Source organism: Micromesistius poutassou (assembly GCF_964030765.1).
Source record: "Micromesistius poutassou genome assembly, contig: SCAFFOLD_6751, whole genome shotgun sequence".
NCBI lineage: Eukaryota > Metazoa > Chordata > Actinopteri > Gadiformes > Gadidae > Micromesistius > Micromesistius poutassou.
This window is the reverse complement of record NW_028177894.1, coordinates 516-7360: the sequence shown is the minus strand read 5'-3', so window position 1 is coordinate 7360 and position 6845 is coordinate 516. Positions and strand designations below refer to the sequence as shown.

General features: G+C 37.1%; 1 long non-coding RNA gene across 1 annotated transcript; it reads left to right on the top strand.

Annotated features, from left to right (window-relative positions):
* The first annotated feature begins 3160 nt into the window (after positions 1 to 3160).
* Positions 3161 to 5236, top strand: LOC311374962. Its single transcript, XR_014643171.1, has 3 exons — positions 3161 to 3315; positions 4091 to 4153; positions 5137 to 5236. It is a non-coding gene; the product is annotated as an uncharacterized lncRNA (long non-coding RNA).
* Positions 5237 to 6845: the final 1609 nt, after the last annotated feature.

Sequence of the window (6845 nt, the reverse complement as noted above, 5' to 3'; positions counted from 1 at the left end):
GGTAGTTACTGAGGAACGAATGAGTAACGAATGAGGAACGAATGAGGAACGAATGAGTAACGAATGATGAACGACGAAGTGACAGTTACTCAGTAACTACTGAGGAGTTACTGGTAAACAGACCAGGGGACTACTGAGGAACGAATGAGTAACGAATGAGGAACGAATGAGTAACGAATGATGAACGACGAAGTGACAGTTACTCAGTAACTACTGAGGAGTTACTGGTAAACAGACCAGGGGACTACTGTATTCGTTACTGAGTAACGAATGATGAACAACCAGGGGCCCTAAAGTGACAGTTACTCTGTAACTACTGAGGAGTTACTGGTAAACAGACTAGGGGATACTGTATTAATGAATCATTCTGTGAAATAGCAAACTGACCAATTGATTATGAAAGCAACTGAATTTTCCTGGATTTCACAATTAGTTAATAAATTAACAACGCACAGACGGGATGATTGTCATATTTTAATAAAGATATTGACAATACATACATTCATATTCACATTTAAGGTTTATTATGTGGCATTAGTAATGTTGAAGGCTTAAAAGCAATTGTCCACCACTGCAGGGCACGCTTTAAACCTGCCTCCCTTGGTTTCAAGCGCTGTCGAGGGCTGGCTTGGGTCCCACACTGGATCGACTGGTAGAGCTGGATCTGACTGATGAGTTGTTACTCTTTCGCGATCCATTCGTTCACCAGTAGTTAAGCTTCATGAATCATTCGTTTACCAGTAGTGAAGCTTTTTGTGTACCTTCATGTAAAGTAATGCATCATACTGAGTTGTTACTCTTTCGCGAACCATTCGTTCACCAGTAGTTAAGCTTCATGAATCATTCGTTTACCAGTAGTGAAGCTTTTTGTGTACCTTCATGTAAAGTAATGCATCATACTGAGTTGTTACTCTTTCGCGAACCATTTGTTCACCAGTAGTTAAGCTTCATGAATCATTCGTTTACCAGTAGTGAAGCTTTTTGTGTACCTTCATGTAAAGTAATGCATCATACTGAGTTGTTACTCTTTCGCGAACCATTCGTTCACCAGTAGTTAAGCTTCTTGAACCATTCGTTTACCAGTAGTGAAGCTTTTTGTGTACCTTCATGTAAAGTAATGCATCATACTGAGTTGTTACTCTTTCGCGAACCATTCGTTCACCAGTAGTTAAGCTTTATGAATCATTTGTTTACCAGTAGTGAAGCTTTTTGTGTACCTTCATGTAAAGTAATGCATCATACTGAGTTGTTACTCTTTCGCGAACCATTCGTTCACCAGTAGTTAAGCTTTTTGAACCATTCGTTTACCAGTAGTGAAGCTTTTTGTGTACCTTCATGTAAAGTAATGCATCATACTGAGTTGTTACTCTTTCGCGAACCATTCGTTCACCAGTAGTTAAGCTTTATGAATCATTCGTTTACCATTAGTGAAGCTTTTTGTGTACATTCATGTAAAGTAATGCATCATACTGAGTTGTTACTCTTTCGCGAACCATTCGTTCACCAGTAGTTAAGCTTCATGAATCATTCGTTTACCATTAGTGAAGCTTTTTGTGTACCTTCATGTAAAGTAATGCATCATACTGAGTTGTTACTCTTTCGCGAACCATTCGTTCACCAGTAGTTAAGCTTTTTGAACCATTCGTTTACCAGTAGCGAAGCACTTTCGGGTTAGTTATAAAACCCCAAACCACTGTTGATGACAATGAGGGATCTACAGCTACTTTAGTTAAAAATGTATGCAACATAGGGAAATATATATATATATATACTGCGCTCATGACACATAATAACATATAACATAATAACAGGATAATATAGAAAATATTAACAATTTAAAACACAAACAGAAACAAAAAAAGGCATTTTAAAATGTAACAAAAATAAAGGCTGCACTTTTAACAAGGCATTTCTGAAGAACACTGAAAAAATCTAACAAAGAAAAGAAGTTTCAACAAAACTCAATGAAATGTTATTGGTGTTCGTGGCCAATGTCATGCAGCAATCTGCCAAGGAAGAAGACCCATTTTCTCCTCCTCCAGGTAGCTCCAAATCTCCCCCTTCCATACTGTGATAAAGTAGTAGAAGACAGAAAAATAAACATTAGGACCGACAATTAATAAAAAATTCTAGAACATGTCAAAGTCAAAGATTATTTTGTTTGCACGGTTAAGAAATTATGCTGGTCCTCTGGCCAAAACGATGTGAATTTGATGAGTTTCAAAGTGTTTTTAAAGCCTAAGAAGGCATAAGTCATAACTGTGTGCATGACACAATAATAACATTCAATTACAACAATTACAATTACTCAATAACTGTGGTATAATGACCGTATACCACAGCCTGTCGTGATCTATTGCTTAATTATATTATTTAGATATAGAGCTCCGGGAGTGCTGCGATTCACTCTAGTCTGGACTGCAGGGAGTGAACGCTGATTGGCTGTTATGTTACGTCCCTCAGGGAGTGAACGCTGATTGGCTGATGATACCCCTTCAGAAACATTTATATAGAAATTAGAAGATAAAATGAACATACCGTGATATAATACGGCATTACCGTATATGCCTCAAATCATACCGTGATATAAATTGTAGTCCATACCGTACAGCCCTACTGCATACCTTACCTATAAATGTATTTCATCCAGCTGAATAGGGACAATTTGCTCCTCTCAAAAAGTGACCCGCACCTCACTGACTTCCTCGTCGTTTTCCCTCTATGTTTATTACGTCGGCACTGCCTACAGAAGACAACACATTTCTTCATGATAAATATTAATGTTACTGAACTTGAATTTATAACATGACATATCAGTAAACAAAGGAAGTCATCGATAAAAACCGTACCAAAAAAAGAATACTTACCACTGCAGTCCGTCAACGTTTGCGTTTTCCTTCATTTTCATTCTCTTTTTGCAGAGTTTGCATTTTATTTTGGCTTTAAGTAACTTCTTCTTTTGGAGCCATTTTATCAATTTTAATTTCTTTTTAAAAGTCTGTCTTCCCTCAATAAGACTGAGTACTTTAGCGTGCAGGGTCATGATAACTTCGCATCAAACCGTCTTCCTGTCTTGCACATGCGGACCCACAATGCAATTCGGGAGTGTCCCTTGTCGTCGACGGACGTGTACAGTGGGTAGGGGCACGTTATACGCAGATCGTTTTACCCCATGCGTCGGACACGCCCACTCTCTTCCGTCGACGGGCAAGGAGGTCGTGCAGAAGGACTTGACAATGGAGACTCAGCGAAAGAGTAAGAGAAAAAGGCAGCCCACGGAAGAGCTTCCACATGTAGAGACAGCCATGTTAGAATGTAAGTACATGCTTTAAAGTTATTTCATTATTAATTGAGAGTGTAATGATTCGGTCACATTGCTTAGCTTCCTAAAATGAGCTAATTTGACATCGTACCACGTCTGTTCTATCACGTATTTTTTGTCCTTGCTAGCTAACCTTGTCACTAATAACCAATGGATTGCTAGCTGGCTAGATAGCCGACGTTGCAAGCAAATTTTAATTATCTGTCAAACACAAAAGTTTAACTCTTAACTAGGTCAAAAGACCGACGTTTCAACCACTTATCTAATGTTAAATTAGGCGAGTCAGTTACCACGTCTTTGAATAGTTTTTGGAGTTGTTTTTAACTACTAAAAAACCCGAAGACTGCTACATTACACTGTTATAGTGCTATTACGGTAATACCTTTCTCCCTGTTTTTTTTCTTTTCATTTTAGTCCATAGTTACAGTATGTAATGTTAACAACTGAATCTCTCAAACATGTCTTCTACACAATGGACTGCATGTGGAACCATGACAAATGAATTGATGATGATTTGTCATAAATCAAAATGACATATGATCATACATATTATTATTACATATTATAACATTAAAGACAATGGATAATGTCATTGCCCAAAGTGAATAAAACCCTTATTTCTTAACTAACTGTATTTTTTTTTTTTTAAGGTATCCATACAATTTTCAAATGAACAAAAACGTCACTCTGTATGCATTCATCAATATCCTTCATAAGGTTTTGAGCCCCTTACACCAACCATTCTTTCTGTGCTCCAAAATGTTACAGCGCCATCGAGTCAGCGGGAACAATCCGAACAGCGCAGTAGCCAAACTGCAGCAGAGGAAGCAGGTAATTATTTTTTTATTTTAAATGTTAAGCATACTTAACAGATATACTCAGATTCATGTGACTGTGAAATGTAGTTGTACACAGTATAATGATTAATAACTGATGAACGTCACTATGAAAACACTATAATAGTGTTACTTTTAAACCTCTTTTCTACTTCCTGGTTTTATGATGTTAAAATAAGGGTGCTCACCTTAACTGGTTGAAGGCTAGTGTCTAGAGGGGATCCAAGACAAGAGGATGCTAGTAATATTTACTCCATTTGTACTTGAACATTGCAGTAACCAAGTATCTACCTTTACATGATATCGTAACCGGAAAGTGCTTTGGGAATGGGAAGGAACTTAGAACAGCAATGACATAAATTAGATTGAGGTCAGTTAAGCCACTTTAAGTTAGTCTACTAAGTAGAAAATAAAAAAGTTTTTGGTTATGGTTATATTCATGGTGCTGGATTAATTGATCAATTCTTACCCATTTATTTAACGAGCTAGGTGGTCAGCTGGTCCCAAGTCTGCTTATAATATCAAAGCCACGTCTGAACACGTCTGACTGTTCAATACATGACTGTTCAAAGCAGCATAATGGATGAAGCTACAGCAGGAACATGGCTTTCAAATAACACTAAACAATATAATCCACTTATTCTACCACTTGTCTAAACTATACAGTACTCCCACTTTACTCTCTAGTTGTGCTCATTTGATTTATAATAACCTACTGTTAAAGAGTACAGATAATACTACTTGAATAGACAGTACACTCACAGTACTCTTGATACTACTGGAAATTACAATTTAATAATTATTATTATTATAACTCTGTACATTCATTACTCTAGAATGTAATTTAGAACTAACTTGCCACTATATAACCCTAATACAAGAATAGTATTAATACTAGTAAACCCCTAACCAACTGCACTACCATCATCCTGACAAAATACTACTGTTAATACATGTTTATAATTTTCTTTGTTTCAGTCCTCACCCCAGAAGAGGCGATGGATCGCTACAGCCGTGTCAGATGAAGAGAGCTGGTTTTTGTTTTGTTTTTAGAGTGCCTTTTTTTGTTACATTTTAAAATGTCTTTTTTTGTTTCTGTTTGTGTTTTAAATTGTTAATATTTTCTATATTATCCTGTTATTATGTTATTGTTATTATGTGTCATGAGCGCAGTATATGTATATATATTTCCCTATGTTGTATACATTTTTAACTAAAGTGGCTGTAGATCCCTCATTGTCATCAGTGGTTTGGGGTTTTATAACTAACCCGAAAGTGCTTCGCTACTGGTAAACGAATGGTTCAAAAAGCTTAACTACTGGTGAACGAATGGTTCGCGAAAGAGTAACAACTCAGTATGATGCATTACTTTACATGAAGGTACACAAAAAGCTTCACTACTGGTAAACGAATGATTCATAAAGCTTAACTACTGGTGAACGAATGGTTTGCGAAAGAGTAACAACTCAGTATGATGCATTACTTTACATGAAGGTACACAAAAAGCTTCATACTGGTAAACGAATGATTCATAAAGCTTAACTACTGGTGAACGAATGGTTCGCGAAAGAGTAACAACTCAGTATGATGCATTACTTTACATGAAGGTACACAAAAAGCTTCACTACTGGTAAACGAATGATTCATAAAGCTTAACTACTGGTGAACGAATGGTTCGCGAAAGAGTAACAACTCAGTATGATGCATTACTTTACATGAAGGTACACAAAAAGCTTCACTACTGGTAAACGAATGATTCATAAAGCTTAACTACTGGTGAACGAATGGTTCGCGAAAGAGTAACAACTCAGTATGATGCATTACTTTACATGAAGGTACACAAAAAGCTTCACTACTGGTAAACGAATGATTCATAAAGCTTAACTACTGGTGAACGAATGGTTCGCGAAAGAGTAACAACTCAGTATGATGCATTACTTTACATGAAGGTACACAAAAAGCTTCACTACTGGTAAACGAATGATTCATGAAGCTTAACTACTGGTGAACGAATGGTTCGCGAAAGAGTAACAACTCAGTATGATGCATTACTTTACATGAAGGTACACAAAAAGCTTCACTACTGGTAAACGAATGATTCATGAAGCTTAACTACTGGTGAACGAATGGATCGCGAAAGAGTAACAACTCATCAGTCAGATCCAGCTCTACCAGTCGATCCAGTGTGGGACCCAAGCCAGCCCTCGACAGCGCTTGAAACCAAGGGAGGCAGGTTTAAAGCGTGCCCTGCAGTGGTGGACAATTGCTTTTAAGCCTTCAACATTACTAATGCCACATAATAAACCTTAAATGTGAATATGAATGTATGTATTGTGAATATCTTTATTAAAATATGACAATCATCCCGTCTGTGCGTTGTTAATTTATTAACTAATTGTGAAATCCCAGGAAAATTCAGTTGCTTTCATAATCAATTGGTCAGTTTGCTATTTCACAGAATGATTCATTAATACAGTATCCCCTAGTCTGTTTACCAGTAACTCCTCAGTAGTTACTGAGTAACTGTCACTTTAGGGCCCCTGGTTGTTCATCATTCGTTACTCAGTAACGAATACAGTAGTCCCCTGGTCTGTTTACCAGTAACTCCTCAGTAGTTACTGAGTAACTGTCACTTCGTCGTTCATCATTCGTTACTCATTCGTTCCTCATTCGTTACTCATTCGTTC